Below are 16,313 nucleotides of genomic sequence, written 5' to 3'. Positions count from 1 at the left end.
TGAGTCAAGGCCCAACCCATTGACCATATCAATAAATTAAGGGATTTGGGTCAAACTTGGTTCCCTTAACCAAATTTAAAGGAGATAATTAGAATAATGATGCAGAATTTATAAATTAATTAAATAATTAATTCGGGTTTAAAGGATAAATTTATGGGGCGTCATAAAGAAGGGGAATGTGATCAGGGCTTTTAGGGAGTCCAGGTGCATCCCGATCTATTTGCCTTAATGGCGTTCCTTGATTGCTACGAGTATCGAATTGCACTCGTCCGCTCAAGAGGGCAAATACCTTGCCCGCTTCCTTGGTGGTCAGCAGGTATTCCTGTTGATCCACCGTCTCAGTGTTGAGAATGATCATCTTAGGGCCCTCATTCGGATCGCTCGGAGGGTCCCCCGCGGCTTTCTCGGTCAAAACCCCTACAGAGCGGGGAGACAAGTGGGGGTCCGGGGTGGCCCCGATGGTTCGGGTTGGGGTTTCTTGATCATCCTCCCCTGGGGATCTTTCTTTGCGTCCGGAAGTCCCAACTTCGCCGTCCGTTGGGGCAAGTTGTGAAGTCTCGATCGCGACTGCTGAGGATTCTTCCGTCATCGTCTGGTCGGTGTCAGTTTCAATCTCGTCGTCATAGTCAGCTCCGGAGATGTTCTGACTGTCCGAGCTAGACATCATTCCCCTTCACATAGGATAGGAGGACATTTCAGAAGGAGGGTTCAGGTCAAATAAACCCGCATGCTAGGCTGAATGAGCGCGTGAAAGGGAAATGTATATGTAAAAACATAAAAGGTAAACGAAAAGAAACTTATCGATTGCTAATACTTGAAAGCTTAAGGAAGCGCTGAATGGCTTGTGTAGAAATTGCTCGGGAGCGTCCGACCGGTTTTTACAGTGCTGAGAGCGTAGTAGTGGCTTTCATGGGGTTCCTATTAGTAGGAGAATTATGGCGAGAAAGTGCTTCATTTTTTCGAGAAGCTCGCTCCGAATCCCGAGATAGTGCTAGAGCGACGCTTGTCCGGCAAAGCCCGTTGGCCCCAGAACGGTCGTATCAACCGAGATATGCTATGGACTCCAGCCCGAGCCATTTCTCCATGCCCATCAAAATGGACTCGGGCAAGGGGGGGGGGGGGGGGGGGGGGGGCACTTGATAAGTTGTACTCCCGACCGGCCAAACAACAGCCGACCGATGCCCTGCCATACCTGACTGGTCTCGACCATGTTGACGTTGTTCGTGTTCTCTCGACTACTGTTCTTCCCGAGTGCCGATTACGTTGCTCGACTATTGTACGCCTTAAACCTGCGAGAGCCTACGTGTCGACAGGGAGCGGTGCCAAGGGCGCTGCGCCCAACCGTAGACACGTACACGCCACGTGCCCATCATGCCGACAACCCGGACCGCGTTTCCCTCCTAACCAGCTATAAATACCCGCATTAATTGTGGCAAGGGAGACTTTCGATTGATTGGGTAAAACACCTGTCCAGAGGCTCCCGACCACTACTTGATCGGATACAGAACCAGGGCAATCAATATCGTTACTAGTCCACGTGTATTAGTACTATCAGGTATTAAATTAAGAATGCATATAATATTTCCAAATGAATTTAAAAAATAAGAAAAATAATATGGGACAAATGAATTATGCCTAGGCTTCGGTAACTTTTGGTCCCACAATTTTTGAGGTCTTATCACTTTTGGTGCACAACTTTGAATTTTTTTTAATTTTGTTGTCTAACTTTGTTACTTTTATCAGTTCTTGTTCTTCCGACAGTAAAATATTTCCGAATTTTATATTTTAGGGGCAAAATCGTCATCCCATTGAAAGATCTTCAGTATCTAAACAAAAGAAAAATCATATTGCCAATTGTCGAAACTATAAATCCCATAAATCTGTGTCTCGTTTCTGCCTGTCTTCTCCATTATTCACATCGATCAAACACCTATAGATATGATTTTACGGTGATTTTGTTTAGATATTGAAAATATTTCTTTGGGATGACGATTTTACTCCTAAAAATATAAAATCCAGCAACATTTCGCAGTCAATTTGGCCGAAAGGACAAAAACTGATAAAATATAACAGGGTTAGACACCAAAATTAAACAATTTTAATGTTGTGCACCAAAAGTGATAGAACAACAAAAGTCGTGGGATCAAAAGTGAAATTAATTGTATTTATATCATTATATATATATATATATATTTTTTTTTTGGCTATTAACTCTATTACATTGTAGTATCTGTTCATCTATACTTTTCTCAACCTATTGAAGCACAAAGAGTCAACACCACCTCCACTGAGGCTCGATCTCATGACCTCCCATATGAGAGAGCCACTACATGCCATCTGAGCACAATGTGCTTGGCTATTTATATCATTATATGTATATTGGAAAACTAATTTAATTTGTTGGTTTGTACTGATTTATCTAAGCCATATATCGTCCTGCAAATATGGTCCACTTAAAATATTGACATTCACTCAAATGTCGACACGACACAATTTATAGTTTTATACAGTTAAGAGTGACATTTACAGTTGAAAATTCATATACTTTTATATCCAAAAATGCATTATCTTTTTAAAGAAAGTATTAGGTAAGATAGATACAAATTGCGCAACTCATTAATTTATTTCTCAATGAGTTTTGATATACGTACTTTTATTTTATTTCATGTTTATTAACGTAGCGATAGATTATATTATTGGTGATAAAAATCAATCTCAGTCGTTTATCTGAGAAAATTTAATAGATCAAAAGTTTTTTTTTTTTTAAATCTAATAACAATTTTATAAATAACTTAAATTTTGAAGTGCATGTAAAATGCATAGAGACTTAAACTATAAGACTCCTTGGGGTAAGGATATAAGACTCCTTTTGAGTCTTCTTTGTAGAGAAGGAACTCCCAAGTAACAACAATTATACCGTGGACCGCGGTCCACAAAACTTTGTGGACTATAGTCCAAAATAACAGACACTATAATGTATCTAAATTGACATTGTCTCACGTATTATTTTTATTATATTATCAAATGAAACTGCAATTGAATTGAAATGAAACTGTAGTTGCGTTGAAATGAAACTGAATAACAATTTCACATATTTGAGTGTATATTGTTTAGCGAAACTATAGGTATATCAAAATGATACTGTAATTGTGTTAAAATGAAACTGCAGTGCATATTTGAGGATCGTTATGCTGTGCATCCGTGTGCACCAGTGTGCACCATACATGGTGCATACGGATGTAAAAACGACGTCGTTTTGACTAAAAACGCGTGTCCCACTTAAAAAAAAAATTCAGTTTCGATTCCCCTCAACAACATTATGTTGTTCATTCATTCTTGATTTTTAGTTCATACATTCTGGATTTTTAGTTCATACATTCTAGATTTTTAGTTCATTGATTCTGGATTTTTAGTTCATTGATTCTGGATATTTAGACGTAAATCGAAACTGATTTTTTTTTCATTCATGCTGGATATTTAGTTCATTCATTATGGATTTTTAGTTCATTCATTCTGTATTTTTAGTTCATATATTCTGTATTTTTAGTTCATTGATTTTGGATTTTTAGTTCATTGATTCTGGATTTTTAGTTCATTGATTCTGGATATATAGTTCAAATTATGCACAACATAATGCTGTTGCTGGGAATCGAAACTGAATTTCTTTTTAAGTGGGACTCGCGTTTTTAATAAAACGACGTCGTTTTTGCATCCGTATGCACCATGCCTGGTGCATACGGATGCACAACATAATTTGCCTATATTTGATGTCTAGATCACAATTCATTGTAGACCGCGATCAATAGTATAATCCAATTATTCTCTTAATCTTTCCATCAGCATCAAGTGAACAAAAAATATTAGACTTGAAAATATTTGGGCCCGTTTACTAACGGAAATATGTTTTCTGTTTTTTTTTTTTTAAATTTTTTTTTGTTTTCATTTTCTGTTTCCATTACATGTTTTTTTGTTTAGGAAACTTATTTACTAACACTTATTTTTACAAATTTATTTTTTAGATTAACTTTATAAAATTAATACAAGTTTAATTTCAAGTGATTTTTATACATTATATTTAAAATATTTAACGATATATTTGGTTTAAATTGAATAAATGTAATTTTTACTTTTAAGTTTAATAAATGTAAGATTTTTTACCGTTGATATTTGCACAAAATTTATATATGTGTATAACATAACTAAAAATATATCTGAACTAATAACCTATTAAGTTCAACTAAATTTGAGTTTAGATAATATTAATATTATTTAGCTAATATTTAAAATATTTTAGGATATATTCATTTGAATGACATATAAATAAATATATAATTTTTTACTTTGAATTCTAATATATGTGAAATTTCAATAACCGATATCCAAACAAAACTTGTATTACGATATAACATAACAAAAAAAATATCAGAACCAATAATTAATTGAGTTTAATCAAAATAAAAAACTTGGTATAAAGTTCAAATTTTAATTTTGATAATGTGAATAATGTCTAACTTTAAGCATAAGCAAATAAGTTATGTTTAAATAAGTAATTATGCAAGTAGAAAAGATAGAAGATGGTGATAAGTAAAATAAGATGATAATGAATGTAATCATAGTAATAAATAAATATGTAAGTAAATAATGGTGAGAATGTGGTTATAGTGACATATAGCCAAATGGATGATAGATGATTCTTTTTTCTATTTAGAAAGCAAATTTTAAAAGTTTTCCAGTTTTCCATTTTGAAAACAGGAAACAATTTTTTCAGTTTTTCAGAAAATTGGAAAAAATTTTCAATTAATAAACGGACTCTTAATTTTCAAACCTAAGTTCTTCACACACCTCTCCATGCAATTCATTACAACTTTAATTTGATTCTCTGTGGCCACTCCAAAGAGCATCAAGTCGACAACAAAGAAAAGATGCAAGAACTTGATTCCTCTTCTAGAGATGGAGATAAACCTCCAACCCTTGAACTTTACCTATTTTTGGATCTTCTATGAAAGCCTCTCCATAGCCCGAGTGAACTAGTAATATGGTGCAATGGGGTCCTCTTGTCTTAGACCATGCCTCGAAGCGATATATAGGTGCTAATTTCTCCTGTTCCAAAAAAAAAAAAAAAAAATCTCTCACATACAAAATATAATTATGTCAATGAAGCTCTAGCTTCTAGGGGACTTGTGTAAAGTTTTAATGAAGGGAGAGATGATATTTTATTCAAATTGGCACAACAATATAAATACACACACAAGTATTGGTATAGAAGTCTATTCCTACGTAAATGCTATAGAGAAAATGATTCAAATACAAACAAACTTAAACCACAAAACATGAATAATTAGGATCCCTTAATACGCCCCTACAAGATGGGGGATCCGTCAAAGATTCTCAGCTTGGAACTAGAACATTCAAAAGATCATTGGCCTGAACCCTTTGTGAAGGTATAAACAACCTTAGAAATCGTAGGAATATTTTGGACACAAAAGGTAACACAAATTTTGACACAGAAATAATCCAAAGAAAAATGCTTCATCTAAGAATGATAAATCGGAGTTTTACAAACATATGTGACACTCATTTTATCACAATGTAAGAGTGGAGGACTAGAAAGAGAAACACCCATATCCTTAGCAAGTTTTGAACCCAAATAACTTCAACAGTAACATTTGCTAACGCTCGGTATTCTTCTGTAGAGGAGTAGGCATGACCTTTTGACGTACTGAACGCCAAGAAATAATGTAGAGCCCAAATATAACACATAACCGATTGTTGAATGACCGCCATCATCAATCCCACAATAGTACAAGTCGGAAAAAGCAGACAACTTTAAGCGAGAATTATGGTGTAAGAATAAACCATGAAATAGAGTGACTTTTAGATAACGTAAGACACGCTTCACACCGAGCCAATGAACTAATAATGGAGAATGCATGAATTGAGAGAGTCATTTGACCACAAACCCGGCATCTGGTCGTGTTATTGTAACACCCCTAATTTTTAAAACATTTAAAACCTATGAAATAAAGGCAAATCTATCATTATCCATCCTAACAAAGCGGAACTAACAACATAAGTATCGGGGTGCTATGCCACGTCTAGGTTTGAAAACATAGACGCACAGGCCAAACTAACTAAACAAACATAAACTGTAATTAGTATTCATAATATAAACCAAGGCTCACAGGCCATCTAATTAACTAATACTAAACTATTTAAGCTAGGTCCTCGTATCCATCTAGCACACTCTGGAGCTACTGATCTGCACCTGAAAAACATACGGTGTAACAACCGTCAGCGAATAATGCTGGTAACCCACTCCCACACATTAAGTACAATATAGGTAGATATAAGAAAACCATTTTGAGATTGGAATACATATATAATCCTAAACAAACTCTAGCTTTAAAACCAAGATCAAGACTCAAGGCATAACAACAGGTTTAGCATTACAAACTATCATAAAGATACTAGCACGCGTCCTAACTCACAAGATAAGATAACCACAAAGCTCAGCAATAACGAACAATAACAACAACAAGTCACAACGTCAAGCAAAGGCAATAACAATAATAGCATCACAATCCAACCTTATACCAAGTTCCAACCTTTACTCCTCTCCATCCTTATATTAGTTCCAACTTGTACCTCCAGGACACCCTTATAACGCCACCCCCTTATCCCTCCGAAGCACTTCATGGCTCCCCTCCAACATATCTCCAACATGCCACCGATCTGATAGCACCGCAATGCCATTCGCATGATCCGTGCCTCTAGCACCACTACCAAGGGGTCAGCGCATATAGCTCTGACATGGCACCGCAATGCTTATAACTTGATCTATGCCTTTAGCAAACTAATCAAGGTTGGTCCGTGCCTTCAGCACGATAACCGAATGGTCTGTGCCTTTAGCCCAATAACCGGGCACTCGTTGTGCCAAACTCCAACAATTATTTTCCACCAATCACATCCATTTCTCATCAGGTACAATCAACCAGTCAACATGCACAAAAACGTAGTGGCCACCACTCAATCACAACAACAATCAACGCACATCAACACATAGCAACGGATAATCATAGGGAAGGCACAACAATCACATCAACAAGTGACATCAACATAACACGCAACCCACAAGGTAAAACCCAAACTCTACTCCCCAAGATAACCAGACAACCACAAGACACCTACAGGATAATACAAATCTCATCCTAGGTCAACGGGATACTAACTTAACCCACATGCAAGGATCACGACTCATAACTCTTAAAACGGTACCCGAAATATCAAACGAGACTCGTAAAAATCAAACGGGGCACGGGGAAAAAACAAACGAGGCAAAACGTCACAACACGCCACCCCGTTCCAACGGGTGTACGGCGGGTGGTGGACCACCCGCCGGGGGCGGCTTTTGTACCATCGAGTACACGGCGGGTAGTCAGCCACCCGCCGGCTGCCCGCTGGTACATATACGTGTATTGGCGGGTGGTCAGGTGGGGGTTCGTCCCCCCACCGATCCCCCGCTGGTACGATGGTAATCCGGTCTTTTCCCCTTTCGGGAATTCATCCGTTAAACCCAAAACTGAGTCCAAACACATCCCAATACAGAACAACAGCAACATGGACTTGAACCATAAGAATTAAACCAAGAAATCAGCACAAACGAATCCCAAATACATGCTCCTAACATATCAAGATTCAAGAATCAATTCCGAATCATGCAAGAATGACAAGAATCACAAGAACACCAAGATTCCATCAAATAAACCCTAACGACAAGCTCTAGACATGCTCAAACGCAAGATCACATATATAATCCATCACAACATCAAGATCATCAAGATTATCAAATAAACACAACATAAACCCTAGGCAAAGCTCTATCAAGACTCAATCATAGAATCACACATACAATTATCAAAGGAGCCAATAAATAAGATATAGCAAGGAAATAGGTTTTGTAAGACATAGGTTACCTCTTAGCCTTAATTAATCTGCCCTTGGCTATTTAGGTTCTTTCTCAAGATTTCCTCCTGATTGATTTCCCTAGGCTTGGTGGCGGGGAATGCCTTTGGCTAGGTTTCCTGGGCGATTCGTGTATTCGGTGTTATGAGAGGTGAGAGGGTTCTAATTGCTTTCTAATCCCCTATTTATAATATCATGAATCCTAATCAGAGTCTAGGTAGCAGAAGGTCTATTTTCTTCATTCGTATCGAGCTCATAGTCTTTAATATGGACCGTGGACCATATTAATTAATTAAGGGGATTCTAACCAATTCAAGTCCCTTTTAATTATTTATCTATGGAATTAATTCCATAATTAATCCGAGTTTAAAGGCCGTAAGACAGGGTGTTACAGTTACAAAAAGGATATAAAGTGTACTATCTACAGAGGAAGCAGAACCATCCTTTGGGTGAAACAACTCATGCAAGGAGGTGATTGATGTGTGAGTAGGTTTAGCTTCATGCAAATCAAACTCCTTCAAGATGTCAATGACGTATTGGGTTTGTGTGACGACCCAAAAATAATTTTTCTAAATTCTATTTTATAAATTCCAAAATAGTTATTTTCACTCTTCCAAAAATTTTTATTTCGAAAACGGTGTTTGAATTAAATATTTTAAATTGAGTTTTAAATAAATTCAACACCAAGAGCTATCCTATTTTGAAAATCCTAAATTTTGGATACATTTGTGTACCAAGTTTTGACCCAAAAAGTCAATCTGAGTGAAACCGGAAAGGAACATGTGAAACCCGAACCAAGTGTTCTAACTAGAAACTATTTTTAGAAAATCTATTTTTGACTCCAAGTTATTCAAAAATCAATTTTTAGACTTTGGTCCATGATACAAGGTGAACCACAAAGCTTTGTCTGATCTCTTGATCCCTTCCACTTGCCTCTTCACTCCAAGCCTTAGAAGAAATCATAGTAAGTGTTCTGCCATTCATTCCTCCATCCATTTCATTTCATTTCATTTCACAGACTTTGTTTATTCTCTGCCTCCCATCTTTGAGTTGCCTTAAGCTTAGTAAGCATTTATGCTTGTTTGAGGAAAATAGGTGGGGGAAGGTAGTAATCTCTGAAGGAGAAAGGAGAAGGGATCCACACAAGAAGAAGAAGAAGCTAAGGTATAAACCATGGACTCCCAAACTATATTTTGACTCTGTGATTTGCTAGAATGAGAAATAGATGTGTAGAAATGCTAGATAAATGTGGTGTTGAGCTATTTGTGAGTTGTTGTTGATCTATGATTGATTTATTGTGGTTTAGATTAGTGAGATTGCACTGGTGTTGCATTTCAGGTGAAGAAGAAGGTGTCTGGTGCATACTGATGGTGCACCAGATCACCCAACAGAACTCACCAACGGACCCTGGCAAGGTCCGTTGGGAAGCCCCGTGGAATAGCGGGACTAGGCCACGGTTCTAGGCAAGAATCGTTGCCAAGTGGCGGGGCTTCCCAAGCCCCGTCACCAAGCTCCGCTAGGCCAAAGTCAGTTCTGGTCGGGCCCTCTGTGGCTCAGATACGCGTTGTTCGGACCGGGACTCGTGGTCACTTGAGGCTCGGACACTCGGGCTCGTTACGACGCACTAGTAGAAGTTAGTTTCGTTGATTTTGGAGTTAGAATGCACGATTTATAGTTGAAATTGTGAGAAATGAATGTTGTTTGTGTTCTGTAAATGTTTTACAATAAAGGAAAAATAGAAGCATCTGAGTTTTGTTAATTTGAGTAGAAAAGCATGATCAATATTTGTTAGAAATGATTGAGATGCATGTTTAAATACTTTTTGTATCTATTGAGAAGATTTGCTAAGCTATTGAGAATTTGGCATGAATGGTGTATGATTTTCCCTGTTTTACAGTAAATAGAATTGCTAGCATTTGAGTATATTTTGAGTTGAGAAGCATGATCAATACTTGATAGTATTTATTGGGAAGATTTGCTAAGTGTTGTGATTTTAGTATAAAGCAGTGTATATTTCCATGTCACAGCAAAGAGCATGTTAGTAGACAAAGCATGAAATTGATCCTTGAGTATTTGTTTAGATTTTGAGTTCAAGTTATGAATTATCAGAGTAACATTTGCTTACAAGAATTATTTGACTAAATGTTCTAATTGCATTGCTTAGCTCATGGATGGTAGAATTATTGAGATTATGGAGATTTCTTGCATAAGTCACTGTTTTACAAACTTGCATTCGAGACGGGCATTTTACCACTTTTAAAGACTAAGTTCAGTAAATGCTCAAAGTGAAGCCTTAAGCTATTTTCAAAGCCTATATCTATTTTGGAAAATCATTATCTAGTTTGCATTGAGAAGATTGCATGATATTTTATTTCCAAAATGTGAGAAAGAGAAGTTGTTTGAGATTTATGTGCATGAGCTTGCATAAGTAAAGTTTGTTGCATAAGAAAAGAAATTGCATGACAAAGAAGTTGCATGAGGTATATATGTTATCTATCTATTGTGAAGAAAATAGTGTTTGTGGAGGACCGTTAGGACTATGTCCTTTCGGAAGAAAAGATAAAGCAAGAAAGTTTGAGAAAGGAAAGAAACGGTCAATGTGAACCGACAGATATTTAGAAGTAACGAGGTCGATATTCCTGAGTTAGTAGGTTGGAGACTACCCACCAGGCTTGAAATCCTGGTTAGGGGGTGTGCACACTGAAAGTACGATACCTGATTCCACAAAGAAAGAAAGAAAGAAAGAAAGAAAGAAAGAAAGAAAGATAAGAACCAAGAGAGTGGTTCTGTGGGCGAGTTGATTATTAAGCCGGCTAGATTGGCGAGCCTGTAAAGGTCCATTCAGGAGTCGTGAAGGTCCTACGTCCCCCACGAGTTAGAGGTTCCGTTGATACGGATGTGGCGGATGCACGAGATTGCACCGTACGCTAGGGCTTCGCTATGGCGGAGTACCTGCCTCGCACAAAGAAGAATAAAGAGATTTATGAGAAATATTGAGAAAGAGAAAAGCAAGTCAATGTGATTCAACAGAAAGTAAGAAAGAAAGAAAGAAAGCGAGTCAAGAGACTCAAGAGAAAGAAGAGAAAAAAGAGTCAATGTGACTCAATAGAAACCACCACAGAAAAAGTATTTCTTTTTGCATAAGAGCGAGAGTATATATATATATATATATATATATATATATATATATATATATATATATATATATATATAAACATCATGACATTTCTTGTTGCATAATTTTCACTTTTTGCATTTATAGTATTTTGAGAAATATAATGCATTGTTAATGTTTATGAGTTGGCATGATAGCATGAGATTGCTTGTCAAGTTTAAGTACCTCTTTATCTATCAGTTGAGCATGAGTATTATGATGAGCTGTGATTTGAAATATATGTTTAAAGCATGAGAATTGTGTTAAGTTGAGTACTTGAGAAAGCATGTTTTATATGTTGAATAGGTTGCAAGCATCTAGAGTTGTTTATGAGCATGTTATGAGATTGTTGTATAAGTGATTGCAAAGTACTTGAGATAAAGTGTGAATGCCAAATATTTTCTAAAAGTATACCTATAGTACTTTACAAGGTTGAGTGGCTTTATACTTAGCATTCGTGTTAACGGGTTTATTTTCCTACTGTTTTTATAACCCCTTTCAGGTTTGCCAGTGTTTGAGAGCGCACGAGATAGTTTAGTGCGTAGATTTGAGTTGGTATTTTCTAGATTTAGATTCTATCTAGATGTTTGATGTTTAGACTTTGTTTTAAACTAATCTTTTGTGATGCGTGGCACCGGGGTTTGTTCCCCTAGTTATTGTTGTTGTAGAGCTTGACTCTAGATTTAGTTAGTTGTTTGTAGCCTATGCAGTCACCGTGAGTGGTGGCTGTGGCGGAAACACCCGTAGTTGTTGTTTTGGTGGGTTTAAGTTATCCAAACCTTGTTTAATTAACTTGTTTAGTCTTGTTTAATTGGGAACTAGATTTTAGAAAAGTGTGGTTTTACAGTTTGTGACTCACTGATGGAGTATTAGGGTGAATTTGTCATTCTCAAAAGAATAACGATAAATGCAAAGCTTTTGTCTCTCAACCTTCAAGCACAAAGTACTAACTCTTTTTATTTTATTTTATTATTTTTGTTTTGGAAATTTAGTTCTATGTTATGCCCCGGGATATACGGGATCGCGTCACAGGCCGAGAATTTAACGAATGAAAATGAAGCGTTTCTAGAGTGCTTATTCTCCCCAATCTTTCCTTAATAGAAAGCTAAATATTTTGAATTTCAAAAGTCCCCTTCTTCAATTACATAGGTAGCTATTTTACTATTTATACATAATAATATAAAACTACCCACTACCTAAGTGCGTTTAACTACATAAGAAAGTGTCTATCCCACTACAATAATAATAATAATAATAATAATAATAATAATAATAATAATAATAATAATAATAATAATAATAATAATAATAATAATAATAATAATAATTGTAACAACACTATGGTTGTAACATTTCCCCTCCCATAAAAAATCACCTTGTCCTCAAGGTGATGGTACAGAGTGTATTATTAGAACCCATAAATGTTTTATTTGGACTAGCCAAAATCATTCACTTGATGCTCAAATGGACCACCTGGTTGTCCAGCTGGGTTGGGCCCAAGATTCCTTTCAGCCTCATCAATAACTACACTAAATAAATGTGCACAAGTATGGTGTGGAGTCAAGCGCTCATCACAAGAAAAACAGAGACCCTTGGAGAGTCGATGCTGGTATTCAGATCGCGAGAGGCGCCGTTCACTGGGGAAGGAAGAGGACCCGCGTGAACCACCGGCGGAGGAGGGCGACGACGGAGCCGGCCTAGGGTTCGCAACGGGGAAACGGTTCGCGGAGGTCGCTGCGGAGATCGCCGGTGCCGACTGCCCAGGCCGCGCCGGAGTGGACTGCCCAGGTTGCAACGAATTCGCACTCGCAAAGGAAGAGAGCGCCGGACTCGGTTGCGGACGGTGTTCAGGTACAAAGAGCTGGCGGCGAGAGTATGATCTGGCGACGTTGATGGCGACATCCAGGTTTGACGGACGCTGGTTTTCAATATCGAGGCGTAGCCAGTCATCTAATCCCGCGGTATAGAGGTCGACGACTTGGTCATGGCGAATCGACGATGTACGAAGCAATGCCGTCTGGATGTCATTAGAGTAATCTTCAACGGTGCCGCCTCCTAGGTTCAGTTTAGCGAGACAACCCAACGTATTACCCCGGAAGCCATGGCCGAAGCGTAGGTAGCAACGTTGTTTGAACTGAAGCCAGGTAAGTTTCGGTTCTTCCATCTCTAGCCGGAAATGCCATAGTTGCGCCACCTCGGTCAGGTGGAAGGCCGCCAGGCTGACAAAATCATCCGCAGAAGTGCCTTGTACCCAGAAAAACTACTCACACTGGTGAAGCCAGCCGGAGGGGTCCTCTCGCCCGTCGAAACGGGGGAACTCCAGTCTGGTAAATTTCGGAGCAGTAGTGGTAGGCGTGGTTGCCGTAGCAGATTCTGGTGGGGGTGGTTGAGGGTCGTGGTTGCTGGAGGTGTCCACGGGGCCTTTGGCGACCATGAACTGACGAAACATTTGTTGTAGAGAGGCTAGGTCTCGCTGTAGAGAGACCTGATCATCCTTAATGGCACCCACGGCAGTCTGGAGTTGTTGAATGTCATCACGCAAAGCCGCGACTGCTTCAGCGAGTGTTGGGTCGCCCATGATGACTGGCTCTGATACCAAATGTTATGCCCCGGGATATACGGGATCGCGTCACAGGCCGAGAACTTAACGAATGAAAATGAAGCGTTTCTGGAGTGCTTCTTCTCTCCAATCTTTCCTTAATAGAAATCCAAATATTCTGAATTTCCAAAGTCCCCTTCTTCAATTCCATAGGTAGCTATTTATACATAATAATATAAAACTACTCACTACCTAAGTGCCTGTAACTACCTAAGAAAGTGGTTATCTCACAACAACAACAACAACAACAACAACAATAACAACAACAACAATAATAATAATATATAATATAATAATAATAATAATAATAATAATAATAATAATAATAATAATAACAAGAATAACAATAATAACAATAATAACATTAATAACAACAACAATAACAACCACAACAACAATAACAATAACAATAACAATAACAATAACAATAACAATAACAATAACAACCACAATAACAACCACAACAACAATAACAATAACAATAACAATAACAATAACAATATATAACAATAACAATAACAATAACAATAACAATAACAATAACAATAACAATAACAATAACAATAATAATAATAATAATAATAATAATAATAATAATAATAATAATAATAATAATAATAATAATAATAATAATAATAATAATAATAATAATAATAATAATAATAATAAGAACAACAACAACAACAACAACAACAACAACACTATGGTTATAACATTCTAATAAAAGGTTGGATAGGGCAAGTAACAAAACAAATAAAAATTTAAATGAATAACAAGAATATGAAAAATGGAGGGGAATATGAACATGGATTAGGTCAAGACAATGTAATCAAATTGGGAACAAGAGAAAGAGTCAATTGACTTGATGATGAAAGCCGTTTAACCGGGAAGACGTCTTTCTCATGGTCATTCCACACTTTTAGAACATTTAAGGACATTTTCATGGCTCATAAGTGCTTAAGAGGTATTTCATCAAGCATCTTGGTCTTGGCATGATGAGAGAATTGATTAATTAATTAACTGAAACTGTTACACCAGATGCATTCCTAATAGAGATAGGAAGCTCAACATATGCCTACACAATAGGGGAAGTCCTATACAACAGGAATACAAGGTCAGAAAAGATAATAACCACAAATATATATTGACACACCCCCTCAAGCACAAGGTTGGAGGGCGACAACGTTGAGCTTGTCTCGAAGAATCCCAAAGCGAGCTGCTGGGAGCGGCTTGGTGAAGACATAAGCTAGCTGATCCTTTGTAGACACAAAGTTAGCTAAGAACTCCCCTGAGGCCACCTTGTCACGAACAAAGTGAAAATCGATTTCCACGTGCTTCGTTCGAGCATGAAACACAGGATTAGCACATAGGTACGTGGCCCCAAGATTATCACACCAAAGAGTAGCAGGACGACCGGAGTGGAGACCCAGTTCATGGAGTATAGAAACCACCCACGTAACCTCGACTGGGACGTCCGCTAGGCCCTTATATTTAGCCTCGGTGGAAGAGCGTGCAACAGTTTGCTATTTACGAGTAACCCAGGAAATTAAGTTGGACCTAATAAAAACTGCATACCCACTCGTAGACTTTCGATCAATAGGACAACCAGCCAAATCGGAATTAGAAAAGGCGTGTATGTCAGATTAAGATGAAGCCGAAAGCCGAAGACCATGGTCTTGCGTCCCCCGGATATATGGTAAGACGCGCTTGAGCAGCCCCCAATGGTCAATAGTAGGGTTATGCATAAACTGGCACATGCGATTAACGGCGAAAGAGAGATCAGGTCATGTGATAGTTAAATACTGCAGGGCGCCAACAAGACGTCGGTATTGTGAAGGATTTTCAAACTCCTCAGTTGAGGGTGTAACGGCTTGTGTAACTGCAGCCGGTGTGGCAAGAAGCTTGCAGTCGGTCATACCGGCCAACTTAAGAATATCCGCCATATAACGACGTTGAGATAGCACCAGTCCTCCGTTCACAGGCAACGTTTCGATGCCTAAGAAGAAACTCGGAGTACCTAAGTCTCGTATCTTGAACGTGGTACTAAGCCGATGTAGAAGCTTATTAATCAAGTCAGAATCGTCGCCCACCATAATGATGTCATCGACATAGACTAGCAAATATACCCGAGTCGTGTCTGTCGAGTAATAAAACAGCGAGACATCGGTCTTGGACGCTGCAAACCCGGTTGAGAGTAAGAAATCATGTAGGCGTTTGAACCATGCACGCGGGACCTGTTTCAAGCCATAAAGGGACTGTTGAAGATGACAGACATGATCCGGGTGTTGCGGATCCTCATATCCTGGTGGCTGCCGCATGTAGACAGTCTCAGCCAGATGCCCATTAAGAAAGGCATTATGGACATCTAGCTGACGCATAGTCCAGTTGTGTGTTACAGCAAAAGAAAATAATTACCGAACGGTTTTCGGTTTAACAATAGGACTAAAAGTATCGAAAAAATCCTCGCCGGCGACTTGTTTAAAACCCTTCGCGACAAGCCGTTCCTTGTAACGCTCCACAGTGCCATCCGCCTTTCGCTTCGTGCGAAAAACCCACTTGCACCCGATTATATTCATCTGCGGCGCGGGCGGTACTAGT

Source organism: Ipomoea nil, unplaced genomic scaffold (assembly GCF_001879475.1).
Source record: "Ipomoea nil cultivar Tokyo-kokei standard unplaced genomic scaffold, Asagao_1.1 scaffold3251, whole genome shotgun sequence".
Lineage (NCBI taxonomy): Eukaryota > Viridiplantae > Streptophyta > Magnoliopsida > Solanales > Convolvulaceae > Ipomoea > Ipomoea nil.
The sequence above is the reverse complement of the archived record's forward strand: the minus strand, read 5'-3'. Positions refer to the sequence as shown.